At 44.3% G+C, this 15,259-nt stretch overlaps 1 protein-coding gene across 1 annotated transcript in view; it reads right to left on the minus strand.

The window, feature by feature from the left end:
- Positions 1 to 15,259, minus strand: part of NRXN2 (neurexin 2) — an 858,623-nt gene that overhangs the window by 594,325 nt on the left and 249,039 nt on the right. The gene's annotated exons all lie outside the window — the stretch shown is intronic.

Genomic DNA, 15,259 nt, shown 5'->3' on the forward strand with positions numbered 1-15,259 from the left:
CCATTAAAAATAGGTCTGAGAAGGTTGGGGTTAAATAAAATAAAAAGTAGGGAGTAAATGGGGTAGTCTGTATAAAGAGAAGTGTGTGTGTTAATAAGTTCAGCTCCACAGATGTATGACTGGAGTTTGTGTTAATGGGACTTCTAGGATTATATTCCTTATTTAATTGTCCTTTCATTTACCCTTGTTCCCAAGGATTGGTTTATTACACCTCTTCTGTGCTACAATCTATCCTCTCATTATTTGTTGCATTCATTTCAAATTGGGATAGGTTGGGTAGATTTTAGCGGCTTTAATTCCTTTAACATTACCAGCTTTGCATAACTATTTAAGGCCTTACAAATTGGTTTAATTTCACAAAACATTTTTTTTCAATAAAACTATCTTAGGCTTCTTGTCAGAAAAATGTTCATTATTGCCTCTAGCAACCAAGCATGGTGGCTTAGTTGGTAGCACTGTTGCCTTGCAGGGCTGGGTTCCTGGGTTTTGAATATGACAATGCTAAACATCTGCATGGATTTTGTATCTTCTCCCATGTTTGCATGAGTTTTCTGCAGGTACACCAATTTCCTTCAACACTGGGAGTTAGATTGTAAGCCCCAAAGGGAACATAGACCAGAATATATCGGTGCAGTATGAAAAAAGAAAATCACAGTTTTCATGACCTATAGTACGCTGAAAAAATAAAGTTGTGCTTTGACCGTTTCATATATCTTCCCTTATATCTTCAAATCTTTTATAAAGTGTACTATCCATTTCAACATATTTAAATGTTAATATTATTTAATGAAATGGTCAGGATGGAACTTCTTGATATTTCACATTGCCTAATGGAGGAATCCTAAATATGGCTGATATGGCTAGAATTATTGTAAAATGAATTAAAAAAGTCAGGGATGAGGCTAAAGTACCACTTCTTAGTGAAGTTTTAAGATGTCCTTTATTGCTAGTTATGAATGAGCTCCTATTCCTAGCGGTTGATTGTAAAACACTGCTGAATGTGTCATCTATCAACAAAAAGTTAAAGTAAAGCTAAAGTAAGCCATAAACATTTAATTTGCCCTCTGGTCATAAGTAGCCAGACGTACAGTATACCATTAGAGTGTCCTTTCGTCACTCATTTGGCCTGTGCATACTGGCATTCCTTTTCCTCATGTGTGTTGAAAAGTGTAGATGATTATGCTTCTCAGTACAACTAATATGAAAAAATGTTTTGCTACCACACAATATACTTTCTTCCCATTGGGAATCAATCGTATATGTATATGATTTTATAAACATACAGTTGCATATATCTGTGGCATACAGTATGTTCAGAGGTATGTGTCAAACAGTCCCACCTTAAATAGTGTCCAAACATGATTTTTAACTTAGCCAGATAAGAATTAATTATGGATTTATATGGATAGGGTTGTATCGTTCAAATATATTTGACCATGAAAATGTTATTTAATCAATGAATTTAAGGTTAACACAATGTTTTTTGTTTTTTTTTTGCTACTCTTTGGGTGATTCTAATAAAAACCTTGAAAAATGACATTATGGCTCTTGAAAGTCAGGAACGGAGATTTTTGTGCATTTTACCTAATTAGAAAGTAAAGGGTAACAAGGTGTGTGATTCTAATGACCCACATTAAACTTTAAAAGCAATGCATAGGCACAATCTACCAAAGTGATGATGGATTTAATAGGTTTATAGATTCCGATAAAACAATGCTTTTTCTGCACCTGAATGATTTTAATAGCTCCTTTACAGTATTTAAGGGGAACCTGTTAGCTCCCTTATTCCCCTCTCCAGGAGGGGAGTGACAGACACACTGAATTGTGCATCAGTGACTTATGTGTTAATACGACATTTCGTAGACCTCACATTTTAATACTGTTCCCCACCGTCCAGCCATGGATTGACAGTTTCCTCCCTATTACCGAACAATGGGAGAGGGCAGCATAAGGGAGTGTAACCTTACACATGTGTCATATGTTATAGACATAGTTGTTTTCTAATAATTTTTTGTTTTACCATGCCACTTTTCCATTCCCAGTGATTACTTACAATATGCCCTAAATAATATAGGAGGTATAACTGTTTGGCTTTTTGTGATTATTCCTGTGTTGTGAATGGCCTAGGGTGACTTCTTCCAGCACACCCACCTTATATGTGGATAAGAACCTGTTCACAGCTTTGTTGTGTTGCTTTGCAGCCACTGTTAGTAACACATGGACATGCAGTTAGCCGATAAAGTAACACTGTGCTGGTGTTTTCATTTTAAGAAGCAGCTGACCCCAAGAAACAAGACATTACTGGTAATACAATTGCACACTCATACCCAAATCACACCTTCTAATTCACTCAGTGACTCCAATTCATTATTTCTTTACTACATATTTTCTGGTAATATGAAAAACATAAAACAGCTTTTACTATCACTATCGCAGAGAATTATTGGCTTTTTAGATGATTTCAGTTGCTCTACAGTAACCAACTGCTAAATGTCCAGTGCCCGCCAACAAGGTGCCATTGTGTTGTGTTGCAAAGGAGCAAGTGAAGGAATTTTTAATGTCCATTCTTGACTACCGCTCCATACAAACTTCTACTTACTAAGTCATTTGGTTGAGAAAGATGGGAATCAGGGTTTCCTTTCGGTGGAGGTCACAGTGGTCAGTCTCTCAAAGATCACACACAGGGTTATTCAAAACTGGCTTATTTATGGCTTATAGCTAGGATAAGCCATGTCTGATAGGTGTGGGTCCAATCTCTAGGATCTACTCCCATCTCCAGAACAGGATTCCGAAGGGAAGTTAGAGCAATCCACATGTGTGCAGCAGCCATCTTCTATTTACACCTAGGGGACTTCTGAAAATAACCAAGTGCTGGCTCCACTATTTTTAGAAGTTTTATAATGGTGAATGGAGGGGTGGCTGTGCTTGCATGGCTTGCTCTCCATTCACTTCCATTGGCTTCTGAACATAGCCAGGCAAGCACGCTCAGCAATTTTCAGAAGTTCCATAGCCGTGAATAGAGAGAATGCAGCACATGCAAAGGTGTTTCTAACTCTTCTCTTCGGACCCTGTTCTTGAGATAGGTTTCACCTCCAGGACCCACTCCTATCTGACATTTATGGCATATCCAAGTGATAATCCAAAACTGTCCCAGATGGGACAATCCCTTTAAAGCACAGTTTGAACTGTGTTGATTTTTTTTGTGTGCTAGACACAATAAGGGAGGCAGTGTAAAATGGTCATCATTAGACACATGTCCTACTGATTAATATATTTAGTGAGGGCCTAAAGCATTCGAAAAGTGAGATTTCTAAAGATGAGTAACTGAAAAAAGAGGAAAAACTTGACTCTGATTTCAAATGTGTTGGAACAACTGGGGCAGGGGCATAAATATTCTGGGAAACTTCTCGTGTTACTTGACATTCATATATAATACAACATACATATAAAATATCACACCTAATGCTCTCAAATATATACTTTAAAAAAAGTATTTTTTGTTATCATTTTGTTACATCCACATAATTCAATAAACGTGATCAAAAAGCCATACATATCCCAAAAATGATGCCAATAAAAACTACAGTTCAGCTTGCAAAAATGAAGCACTGATACAGCTTTGTAGACAGAAATATGAACAAGTTATGGCTGTCAGGAAATGGCAATGCAAAGAAAATTTAGATTTTTCTGTTTCACAGAATAAGAATGTCATGTCATTTTTAGCACAGTGTTAAACCCCAACAAAAAAAAAACCTTGGTTAAACTGTGTTTTTTTTTTTCAATTTCACCCCACAAATTAATTTTTTTCTGTTTACCAATACAAGACATGGTAAATTTAATTATGCCATTAAAAAATACAAATTGTCCTTATATATTTATATGAAAAACTAAAAAGTTTTGGTTCTTGGAATGTGAGGAAGAAAAAACGAGGATGCAACAATGATACTGGGCCTGGTCCTTAAAGGGCTAATATTACTCATATGCATTCATATACAAGGGGTAGAGTATAGCACTTTGCAAAATCGATCCAATTTGGATGAAGGAAAACATGCTCATGCTCTAGAGGTGTTAGGCCAGCATTTCTCCTTCGCCCACCCCTGTCTCACACTTCAGGAAGAGCAGCAGAGGTTGCCAGAACCTGCCTCCCTCAGGTAATGATGTGGAGCTACTGGCTACGATCGTTGAAGATCCAATACTTGTGGACACTCTTGGGTTCAATATCACAAACATAAAGGCTCTCCTACATACTCGTTAAAGCCGCTCTTATGTGTGGGAAATTGAATCTACTATATCCAGCTGAATAGCCCTTTACCCTGAGGTAATTACTATTCAAGCATTTGCCTCTTGATATCACCAGTTTACTATTTATCTATAGCAGTCCCAATATCTCAGGGATACCAATGCTTAAACCTATTAAAATCAGAAAAGAGTAGCACATACCGTACTATAAGGCCTTTTTCACACGTCAGTGATTTCCATCAGTGATTGGGAGCCAAATCCACGATTGGAGCCTCCACAAAGATAAGGTAGAAGGGAAGGACATGCACCTCTTCTGTGTTTTTGACCCACACGTAGTTTTGGCTCACAATCACTATTGAAAATCAGTGACCAAACACTGACTGTGTGAATAAGGCCTGAAACAGTAAATTCCATCAGTATCTCTATACATGGATAACTATTTCATATTTAGCGCCACCAGCGCATTTAAGTATTACATTTACAATTTTTAATGGATATTTATGTAAAGGAAGTATTATGTTGTCTATTTTAAGGTGCTTACTTTGCAGAAAGTTTTATAACATTTTATGTTGTTTTATACAATATAATGCTTTGTATTTTGAGACACTCACTTCAGTTTTGTGGTCTTTTTGTTTTATTCAGTGTATGGTACTATATATATATATATATATATATATATATATAATCGAAGAAACAGGACTGCACTCCAGATTGTGATGAAAAAAATCAAAGTGGTTTTATTCACCCATATTATGGGCTGAAACGTCGCAAGACATGCCATAATATGGGTGAATAAAACCACTTTGATTTTTTCATCACAATCTGGAGTGCAGTCCTGTTTCTTCGATTATACTATTGGGGATTGCCGTTATCCCCTTTGGATTTTGCACCCACTCTTCAGGCTGGTGCTCCCGCTGGACTTTCTTTCTCTCTCTCTCTCTCTCTCTCTCTCTCTCTCTCTATATATATATATATTTTTTTTTTATAGAAAATGCTTTTATTGTAATAGACACAATGACCTGATGAAGAACACTGTCCATGTACTAGATTCGTTGTCAAGTGCCGTCACATAAAGTAGTGTTTGCTTTTTTGCAAAACAACTGAAATTCAAGGATATATTCCTTATGGCCTGTAAGCTGTTCGGCACTCATGCAAGAAAGAAGCATAATGGCCCCATACTAGTCAATGGGCCATCATAGAGCACATCACTGAGAAGCCTCTTCACTAGAGTTGAGCGAACACCTGGATGTTCGGGTTCGAGAAGTTCGGCCGAACATCCCGGAAATGTTCGGGTTCGGGATCCGAACCCGATCCGAACTTCGTCCCGAACCCGAACCCCATTGAAGTCAATGGGGACCCGAACTTTTCGGCACTAAAAAGGCTGTAAAACAGCCCAGGAAAGAGCTAGAGGGCTGCAAAAGGCAGCAACATGTAGGTAAATCCCCTGCAAACAAATGTGGATAGGGAAATGAATTAAAATAAAAATTAAATAAATAAAAATTAACCAAAATCAATTGGAGAGAGGTTCCATAGCAGAGAATCTGGCTTCCCGTCACCCACCACTGGATCAGTCCATTCTCAGATATTTAGGCCCCGGCACCCAGGCAGAGGAGAGAGGTCCCGTAACAGAGAATCTGTCTTCATGTCAGCAGAGAATTAGTCTGCATGTCATAGCAGAGAATGAGGCTTCACGTCAGCCACCACTGCAACAGTCCATTGGCATATATTTAGGCCTAGCACACAGGCAGAGCAGAGAGGTCCCGTAACAGAGAATCTGGCTTCATGTCAGCAGAGAATCAGTCTGCATGTCATAGCAGAGAATGAGGCTTCACGTCACCCACCACTGCAACAGTCCATTGGCATATATTTAGGCCTAGCACACAGGCAGAGCAGAGAGGTCCCGTAACAGACAATCTGGCTTCATGTCAGCAGAGAATCAGTCTGCATGTCATAGCAGAGAATGAGGCTTCACGTCAGCCACCACTGCAACAGTCCATTGGCATATATTTAGGCCTAGCACACAGGCAGAGCAGAGAGGTCCCGTAACAGACAATCTGGCTTCATGTCAGCAGAGAATCAGTCTGCATGTCATAGCAGAGAATCAGGCTTCACGTCAGCCACCACTGCAACAGTCCATTGTCATAAATTTAGGCCCAGCACCCAGGCAGAGGAGAGAGGTCCCGTAACAGACAATCTGGCTTCATGTCAGCAGAGAATTAGTCTGCATGTCATAGCAGAGAATCAGGCTTCATGTCAGCCACCACTGCAACAGTCCATTGGCATATATTTAGGCCCAGCACCCAGGCAGAGGAGGGAGGTCCCGTAACAGAGAATCTGTCTTCATGTCAGCAGAGAATCAGTCTGCATGTCATAGCAGAGAATGAGGCTTCACGTCACCCACCACTGCAACAGTCCATTGGCATATATTTAGGCCTAGCACACAGGCAGAGCAGAGAGGTCCCGTAACAGACAATCTGGCTTCATGTCAGCAGAGAATCAGTCTGCATGTCATAGCAGAGAATCAGGCTTCACGTCAGCCACCACTGCAACAGTCCATTGGCATATATTTAGGCCTAGCACACAGGCAGAGCAGAGAGGTCCCGTAACAGACAATCTGGCTTCATGTCAGCAGAGAATCAGTCTGCATGTCATAGCAGAGAATGAGGCTTCACGTCAGCCACCACTGCAACAGTCCATTGGCATATATTTAGGCCTAGCACACAGGCAGAGCAGAGAGGTCCCGTAACAGACAATCTGGCTTCATGTCAGCAGAGAATCAGTCTGCATGTCATAGCAGAGAATCAGGCTTCACGTCAGCCACCACTGCAACAGTCCATTGTCATAAATTTAGGCCCAGCACCCAGGCAGAGGAGAGAGGTCCCGTAACAGACAATCTGGCTTCATGTCAGCAGAGAATTAGTCTGCATGTCATAGCAGAGAATCAGGCTTCATGTCAGCCACCACTGCAACAGTCCATTGGCATATATTTAGGCCCAGCACCCAGGCAGAGGAGGGAGGTCCCGTAACAGAGAATCTGTCTTCATGTCAGCAGAGAATCAGTCTGCATGTCATAGCAGAGAATGAGGCTTCACGTCACCCACCACTGCAACAGTCCATTGGCATATATTTAGGCCTAGCACACAGGCAGAGCAGAGAGGTCCCGTAACAGACAATCTGGCTTCATGTCAGCAGAGAATCAGTCTGCATGTCATAGCAGAGAATCAGGCTTCACGTCAGCCACCACTGCAACAGTCCATTGGCATATATTTAGGCCTAGCACACAGGCAGAGCAGAGAGGTCCCGTAACAGACAATCTGGCTTCATGTCAGCAGAGAATCAGTCTGCATGTCATAGCAGAGAATGAGGCTTCACGTCAGCCACCACTGCAACAGTCCATTGGCATATATTTAGGCCCAGCACCCAGGCAGAGGAGGGAGGTCCCGTAACAGAGAATCTGTCTTCATGTCAGCAGAGAATCAGTCTGCATGTCATAGCAGAGAATGAGGCTTCACGTCACCCACCACTGCAACAGTCCATTGGCATATATTTAGGCCTAGCACACAGGCAGAGCAGAGAGGTCCCGTAACAGACAATCTGGCTTCATGTCAGCAGAGAATCAGTCTGCATGTCATAGCAGAGAATCAGGCTTCACGTCAGCCACCACTGCAACAGTCCATTGTCATAAATTTAGGCCCAGCACCCAGGCAGAGGAGAGAGGTCCCGTAACAGACAATCTGGCTTCATGTCAGCAGAGAATTAGTCTGCATGTCATAGCAGAGAATCAGGCTTCATGTCAGCCACCACTGCAACAGTCCATTGGCATATATTTAGGCCCAGCACCCAGGCAGAGGAGGGAGGTCCCGTAACAGAGAATCTGTCTTCATGTCAGCAGAGAATCAGTCTGCATGTCATAGCAGAGAATGAGGCTTCACGTCAGCCACCACTGCAACAGTCCATTGGCATATATTTAGGCCTAGCACACAGGCAGAGGAGAGGTTCATTCAACTTTGGGTAGCCTCGCAATATAATGGTAAAATGAAAATAAAAATAGGATTGAATGAGGAAGTGCCCTGGAGTCCAATAATATATGGTTATGGGGAGGTAGTTAATGTCTAATCTGGACAAGGGACGGACAGGTCCTGTGGGATCCATGCCTGGTTCATTTTTATGAACGTCAGCTTGTCCACATTGGCTGTAGACAGGCGGCTGCGTTTGTCTGTAATGACGCCCCCTGCCGTGCTGAATACACGTTCAGACAAAACGCTGGCTGCCGGGCAGGCCAGCACCTCCAAGGCATAAAAGGCTAGCTCTGGCCACGTGGACAATTTAGAGACCCAGAAGTTGAATGGGGCCGAACCATCAGTCAGTACGTGGAGGGGTGTGCACACGTACTGTTCCACCATGTTAGTGAAATGTTGCCTCCTGCTAACACGTTGCGTATCAGGTGGTGGTGCAGTTAGCTGTGGCGTGTTGACAAAAGTTTTCCACATCTCTGCCATGCTAACCCTGCCCTCAGAGGAGCTGGCCGTGACACAGCTGCCTTGGCGACCTCTTGCTCCTCCTCTGCCTTGGCCTTGGGCTTCCACTTGTTCCCCTGTGACATTTGGGAATGCTCTCAGTAGCGCGTCTACCAACGTGTGCTTGTACTCGCGCATCTTCCTATCACGCTCCAGTGCAGGAAGTAAGGTGGGCACATTGTCTTTGTAGCGTGGATCCAGCAGGGTGGCAACCCAGTAGTCCGCACAGGTTAAAATGTGGGCAACTCTGCTGTCGTTGCGCAGGCACTGCAGCATGTAGTCGCTCATGTGTGCCAGGCTGCCCAGGGGTAAGGACAAGCTGTCCTCTGTGGGAGGCGTATCGTCATCGTCCTGCCTTTCCCCCCAGCCACGCACCAGTGATGGACCCGAGCTGCGTTGGGTGCCACCCCGCTGTGACCATGCTTCATCCTCATCCTCCTCCACCTCCTCCTCATCCTCGTCCTCCTCGTCCTCCAGTAGTGGGCCCTGGCTGGCCACATTTGTACCTGGCCTCTGCTGTTGCCAAAAACCTCCCTCTGAGTCACTTCGAAGAGACTGGCCTGAAAGTGCTAAAAATGACCCCTCTTCCTCCTCCTCCTCCTCCTCCTCCTGGGCCACCTCCTCTTCCATCATCGCCCTAAGTGTTTTCTCAAGGAGACATAGAAGTGGTATTGTAACGCTGATAACGGTGTCATCGCCACTGGCCATGTTGGTGGAGTACTCGAAACAGCGCAACAGGGCACACAGGTCTCGCATGGAGGCCCAGTCATTGGTGGTGAAGTGGTGCTGTTCTGTAGTGCGACTGACCCGTGCGTGCTGCAGCTGAAACTCCACTATGGCCTGCTGCTGCTCGCACAGTCTGTCCAGCATGTGCAAGGTGGAGTTCCACCTGGTGGGCACGTCGCATATGAGGCGGTGAGCGGGAAGGCCGAAGTTACGCTGTAGCGCAGACAGGCGAGCAGCAGCAGGATGTGAACGCCGGAAGCGCGAACAGACGGCCCGCACTTTATGCAGCAGCTCTGACATGTCGGGGTAGTTGTGAATGAACTTCTGCACCACCAAATTCAGCACATGCGCCAAGCAAGGGATGTGCGTCAAATTGGCTAGTCCCAGAGCTGCAACGAGATTTCGCCCATTATCACACACCACCAGGCCGGGCTTGAGGCTCACCGGCAGCAACCACTCGTCGGTCTGTTGTTCTATACCCCGCCACAACTCCTGTGCGGTGTGGGGCCTGTCCCCCAAACATATGAGTTTCAGAATGGCCTGCTGACGTTTACCCCGGGCTGTGCTGAAGTTGGTGGTGAAGGTGTGTGGCTGACTGGATGAGCAGGTGGAAGAAGAGGAGGAGGAAGCCGAGAAGGAGGAGGTGGCAACAGGAGGCAAAGAATGTTGCCCTGCGATCCTTGGCGGCGGAAGGACGTGCGCCAAACAGCTCTCCGCCTGGGGCCCAGCTGCCACTACATTTACCCAGTGTGCAGTTAGGGAGATATAGCGTCCCTGGCCGTGCTTACTGGTCCACGTATCTGTGGTTAGGTGGACCTTGCCACAGATGGCGTTGCGCAGTGCACACTTGATTTTATCGGATACTTGGTTGTGCAGGGAAGGCACGGCTCTCTTGGAGAAGTAGTGCCGGCTGGGAACAACATACTGTGGGACAGCAAGCGACATGAGCTGTTTGAAGCTGTCTGTGTCCACCAGCCTAAATGACAGCATTTCATAGGCCAGTAGTTTAGAAATGCTGGCATTCAGGGCCAGGGATCGAGGGTGGCTAGGTGGGAATTTACGCTTTCTATCAAATGTTTGTGAGATGGAGAGCTGAACGCTGGCGTGTGACATGGTTGAGACGCTTGGTGACGGAGGTGGTGGTGGTGGTGTTGGTGGTACATCCCCTGTTTGCTGGGCGGCAGGTGCCAACGTTCCTCCAGAGGCGGAGGAAGAGGCCGAGGCGGCAGCAGCAGAATAGGCCGAGGCGGCAGCAGCAGAAGAGGTAGCAGGGGGAGCCTGAGTGACTTCCTTGGTTTTAAGGTGTTTACTCCACTGCAGTTCATGCTTTGCATGCAGGTGCCTGGTCATGCAGGTTGTGCTCAGGTTCAGAACGTTAATGCCTCGCTTCAGGCTCTGATGGCACAGCGTGCAAACCACTCGGGTCTTGTCGTCAGCACATTGTTTGAAGAAGTGCCATGCCAGGGAACTCCTTGAAGCTGCCTTTGGGGTGCTCGGTCCCAGATGGCGGCGGTCAGTAGCAGGCGGAGTCTCTTGGCGGCGGGTGTTCTGCTTTTGCCCACTGCTCCCTCTTTTGCTACGCTGTTGGCTCGGTCTCACCACTGCCTCTTCCTCCGAACTGTGAAAGTCAGTGGCACGACCTTCATTCCATGTGGGGTCTAGGACCTCATCGTCCCCTGCATCGTCTTCCACCCAGTCTTGATCCCTGACCTCCTGTTCAGTCTGCACACTGCAGAAAGACGCAGCAGTTGGCACCTGTGTTTCGTCATCATCAGAGACATGCTGAGGTGGTATTCCCATGTCCTCATCATCAGGAAACATAAGTGGTTGTGCGTCAGTGCATTCTATGTCTTTCACCGCTGGGGAAGGGCTAGGTGGATGCCCTTGGGAAACCCTGCCAGCGGAGTCTTCAAACAGCATAAGAGACTGCTGCATAACTTGAGGCTGAGACAGTTTCCCTGGTATGCATGGGGGTGATGTGACAGACTGATGGGGTTGGTTTTCAGGCGCCATCTGTGCGCTTTCTGCAGAAGACTGGGTGGGAGATAATGTGAACGTGCTGGATCCACTGTCGGCCACCCAATTGACTAATGCCTGTACCTGCTCAGGCCTTACCATCCTTAGAACGGCATTGGGCCCCACCATATATCGCTGTAAATTCTGGCGGCTACTGGGACCTGAGGTAGTTGGTACACTAGGACGTGTGGATGTGGCAGAACGGCCACGTCCTCTCCCAGCACCAGAGGGTCCACTAACACCACCACGACCATGTCCACGTCCGCGTCCCTTACTAGATGTTTTTCTCATTGTTATGGTTCACCACAACAACAAATATATTATTTGGCCCAATGTATTGTATTCAAATTCAGCGGGATATAAATTTGAGGCCTAGTATTTAGGCGCTGGGTGACCGGTATGGATTTAGTGACAGAATTAGACTTGGAAATGCACAGAAGCGTGTGTGTGAAGTTATTCTGAATGACCCTATGTGCACCTTCAATATGATCTACCCTTTTAGGGATAGATTTCAAATAGCTCTGATATAGCAGAAACGACTAAATTATGAAATTGCTAAATTGGGAATTGTATTTCAACCCAGAACAAAAAATGTGCTTTGACGGACACTAAATAACTTTCCCAGCCACAACAGGACAGCGGTAACGAGAGATTTAGCGGGATATAAATTTGAGGCCTAGTATTTAGGCGCTGGGTGACAGGTATGGGTTTAGTGACAGAATTAGATTTGGAAATGCACAGTAGCGGGTGTGTGAAGTTATTCTGAATGACCCTATGTGCACCTTGAATATTATATACCCTTTTAGGGATAGATTTCAAATAGCTCTGATATAGCAGAAACCACTAAATTATGAAATTGCTAAATTGGGAATTGTATTTCAACCCAGAACAAGAAATGTGCTTGAACGGACACTAAATAACTCGCCCAGCTACAGCACTAGGGACAGATTTAGCGGGATATAAATTTGAGGCCTAGTATTTAGGCGCTGGGTGACAGGTATGGGTTTAGTGCCAGAATTAGACTTGGAAATACACAGTAGCGGGTGTGTGTGAAGTTATTCTGAATGACCCAATGTGCACCTTGAATATTATATACCCTTTTAGGGATAGATTTCAAATAGCTCTGATATAGCAGAAACCACTAAATTATGAAATTGCTAAATTGGGAATTGTATTTCAACCCAGAACAAGAAATGTGCTTGAACGGACACTAAATAACTCGCCCAGCTACAGCACTAAGGACAGATTTAGCGGGATATAAATTTGAGGCCTAGTATTTAGGCGCTGGGTGACAGGTATGGGTTTAGTGACAGAATTAGATTTGGAAATGCACAGTAGCGGGTGTGTGAAGTTATTCTGAATGACCCTATGTGCACCTTGAATATTATATACCCTTTTAGGGATAGATTTCAAATAGCTCTGATATAGCAGAAACCACTAAATTATGAAATTGCTAAATTGGGAATTGTATTTCAACCCAGAACAAGAAATGTGCTTGAACGGACACTAAATAACTCGCCCAGCTACAGCACTAGGGACAGATTTAGCGGGATATAAATTTGAGGCCTAGTATTTAGGCGCTGGGTGACAGGTATGGGTTTAGTGCCAGAATTAGACTTGGAAATACACAGTAGCGGGTGTGTGTGAAGTTATTCTGAATGACCCAATGTGCACCTTGAATATTATATACCCTTTTAGGGATAGATTTCAAATAGCTCTGATATAGCAGAAACCACTAAATTATGAAATTGCTAAATTGGGAATTGTATTTCAACCCAGAACAAGAAATGTGCTTGAACGGACACTAAATAACTCGCCCAGCTACAGCACTAAGGACAGATTTAGCGGGATATAAATTTGAGGCCTAGTATTTAGGCGCTGGGTGACAGGTATGGGTTTAGTGCCAGAATTAGACTTGGAAATACACAGTAGCGGGTGTGTGTGAAGTTATTCTGAATGACCCAATGTGCACCTTGAATATTATATACCCTTTTAGGGATAGATTTCAAATAGCTCTGATATAGCAGAAACCACTAAATTATGAAATTGCTAAATTGGGAATTGTATTTCAACCCAGAACAAGAAATGTGCTTGAACGGACACTAAATAACTCGCCCAGCTACAGCACTAGGGACAGATTTAGCTGGATATAAATTTGAGGCCTAGTATTTAGGCGCTGGGTGACAGGTATGGGTTTAGTGCCAGAATTAGACTTGGAAATACACAGTAGCGGGTGTGTGTGAAGTTATTCTGAATGACCCAATGTGCACCTTGAATATTATATACCCTTTTAGGGATAGATTTCAAATAGCTCTGATATAGCAGAAACCACTAAATTATGAAATTGCTAAATTGGGAATTGTATTTCAACCCAGAACAAGAAATGTGCTTGAACGGACACTAAATAACTCGCCCAGCTACAGCACTAGGGACAGATTTAGCGGGATATAAATTTGAGGCCTAGTATTTAGGCGCTGGGTGACAGGTATGGGTTTAGTGCCAGAATTAGACTTGGAAATACACAGTAGCGGGTGTGTGTGAAGTTATTCTGAATGACCCAATGTGCACCTTGAATATTATATACCCTTTTAGGGATAGATTTCAAATAGCTCTGATATAGCAGAAACCACTAAATTATGAAATTGCTAAATTGGGAATTGTATTTCAACCCAGAACAAGAAATGTGCTTGAACGGACACTAAATAACTCGCCCAGCTACAGCACTAGGGACAGATTTAGCGGGATATAAATTTGAGGCCTAGTATTTAGGCGCTGGGTGACAGGTATGGGTTTAGTGCCAGAATTAGACTTGGAAATACACAGTAGCGGGTGTGTGTGAAGTTATTCTGAATGACCCAATGTGCACCTTGAATATTATATACCCTTTTAGGGATAGATTTCAAATAGCTCTGATATAGCAGAAACCACTAAATTATGAAATTGCTAAATTGGGAATTGTATTTCAACCCAGAACAAGAAATGTGCTTGAACGGACACTAAATAACTCGCCCAGCTACAGCACTAAGGACAGATTTAGCGGGATATAAATTTGAGGCCTAGTATTTAGGCGCTGGGTGACCGGTATGGATTTAGTGACAGAATTAGACTGGGATATGGCCAAAAAATAAACAGACTATTGCTGGTTAAATGCACTTGGTGTGACAGCTTCACCCTGATGTAGGCTTTAGCCAAAAAACAACCACACCATTGAGGGTTAAATGCACTTGGTGACAGGCGCAGCTTGCCCCTGATTTAGTATATGGCCAAAAAATGAACAGACTATTGCTGGTTAAATGCACTTGGTGTGACAGCTTCACCCTGATGTAGGCTTTAGCCAAAAAACAACCACACCATTGAGGGTTAAATGCACTTGGTGACAGGCGCAGCTTGCCCCTGATTTTGTATATGGCCAAAAAATGAACAGACTATTGCTGGTTAAATGCACTTGGTGTGACAGCTTCACCCTGATGTAGGCTTTAGCCAAAAAACAACCACACCATTGAGGGTTAAATGCACTTGGTCGCAGCTTGTGCTGGCGCACCACAAGACACAAAATGGCCGCCGATCACCCCAGAAAAATGTGACTGACAAACGGTCTGGGCAGCCTAAAAACAGTGAGCAATTGAGGATCAGCAGCTCAATGATCCACAGCTGCAGATCGATCAGTTAATCAAGTCCTTTGGAGGAGTTAATCTGCCTAATCTCGCCCTACTGTCGCAGCCGCAACCTCTCCCTACGCTAATCAGAGCAGAGTGACGGGC

This window comes from Bufo gargarizans, chromosome 10 (assembly GCF_014858855.1).
Source record: "Bufo gargarizans isolate SCDJY-AF-19 chromosome 10, ASM1485885v1, whole genome shotgun sequence".
NCBI classification, from domain to species: domain Eukaryota; kingdom Metazoa; phylum Chordata; class Amphibia; order Anura; family Bufonidae; genus Bufo; species Bufo gargarizans.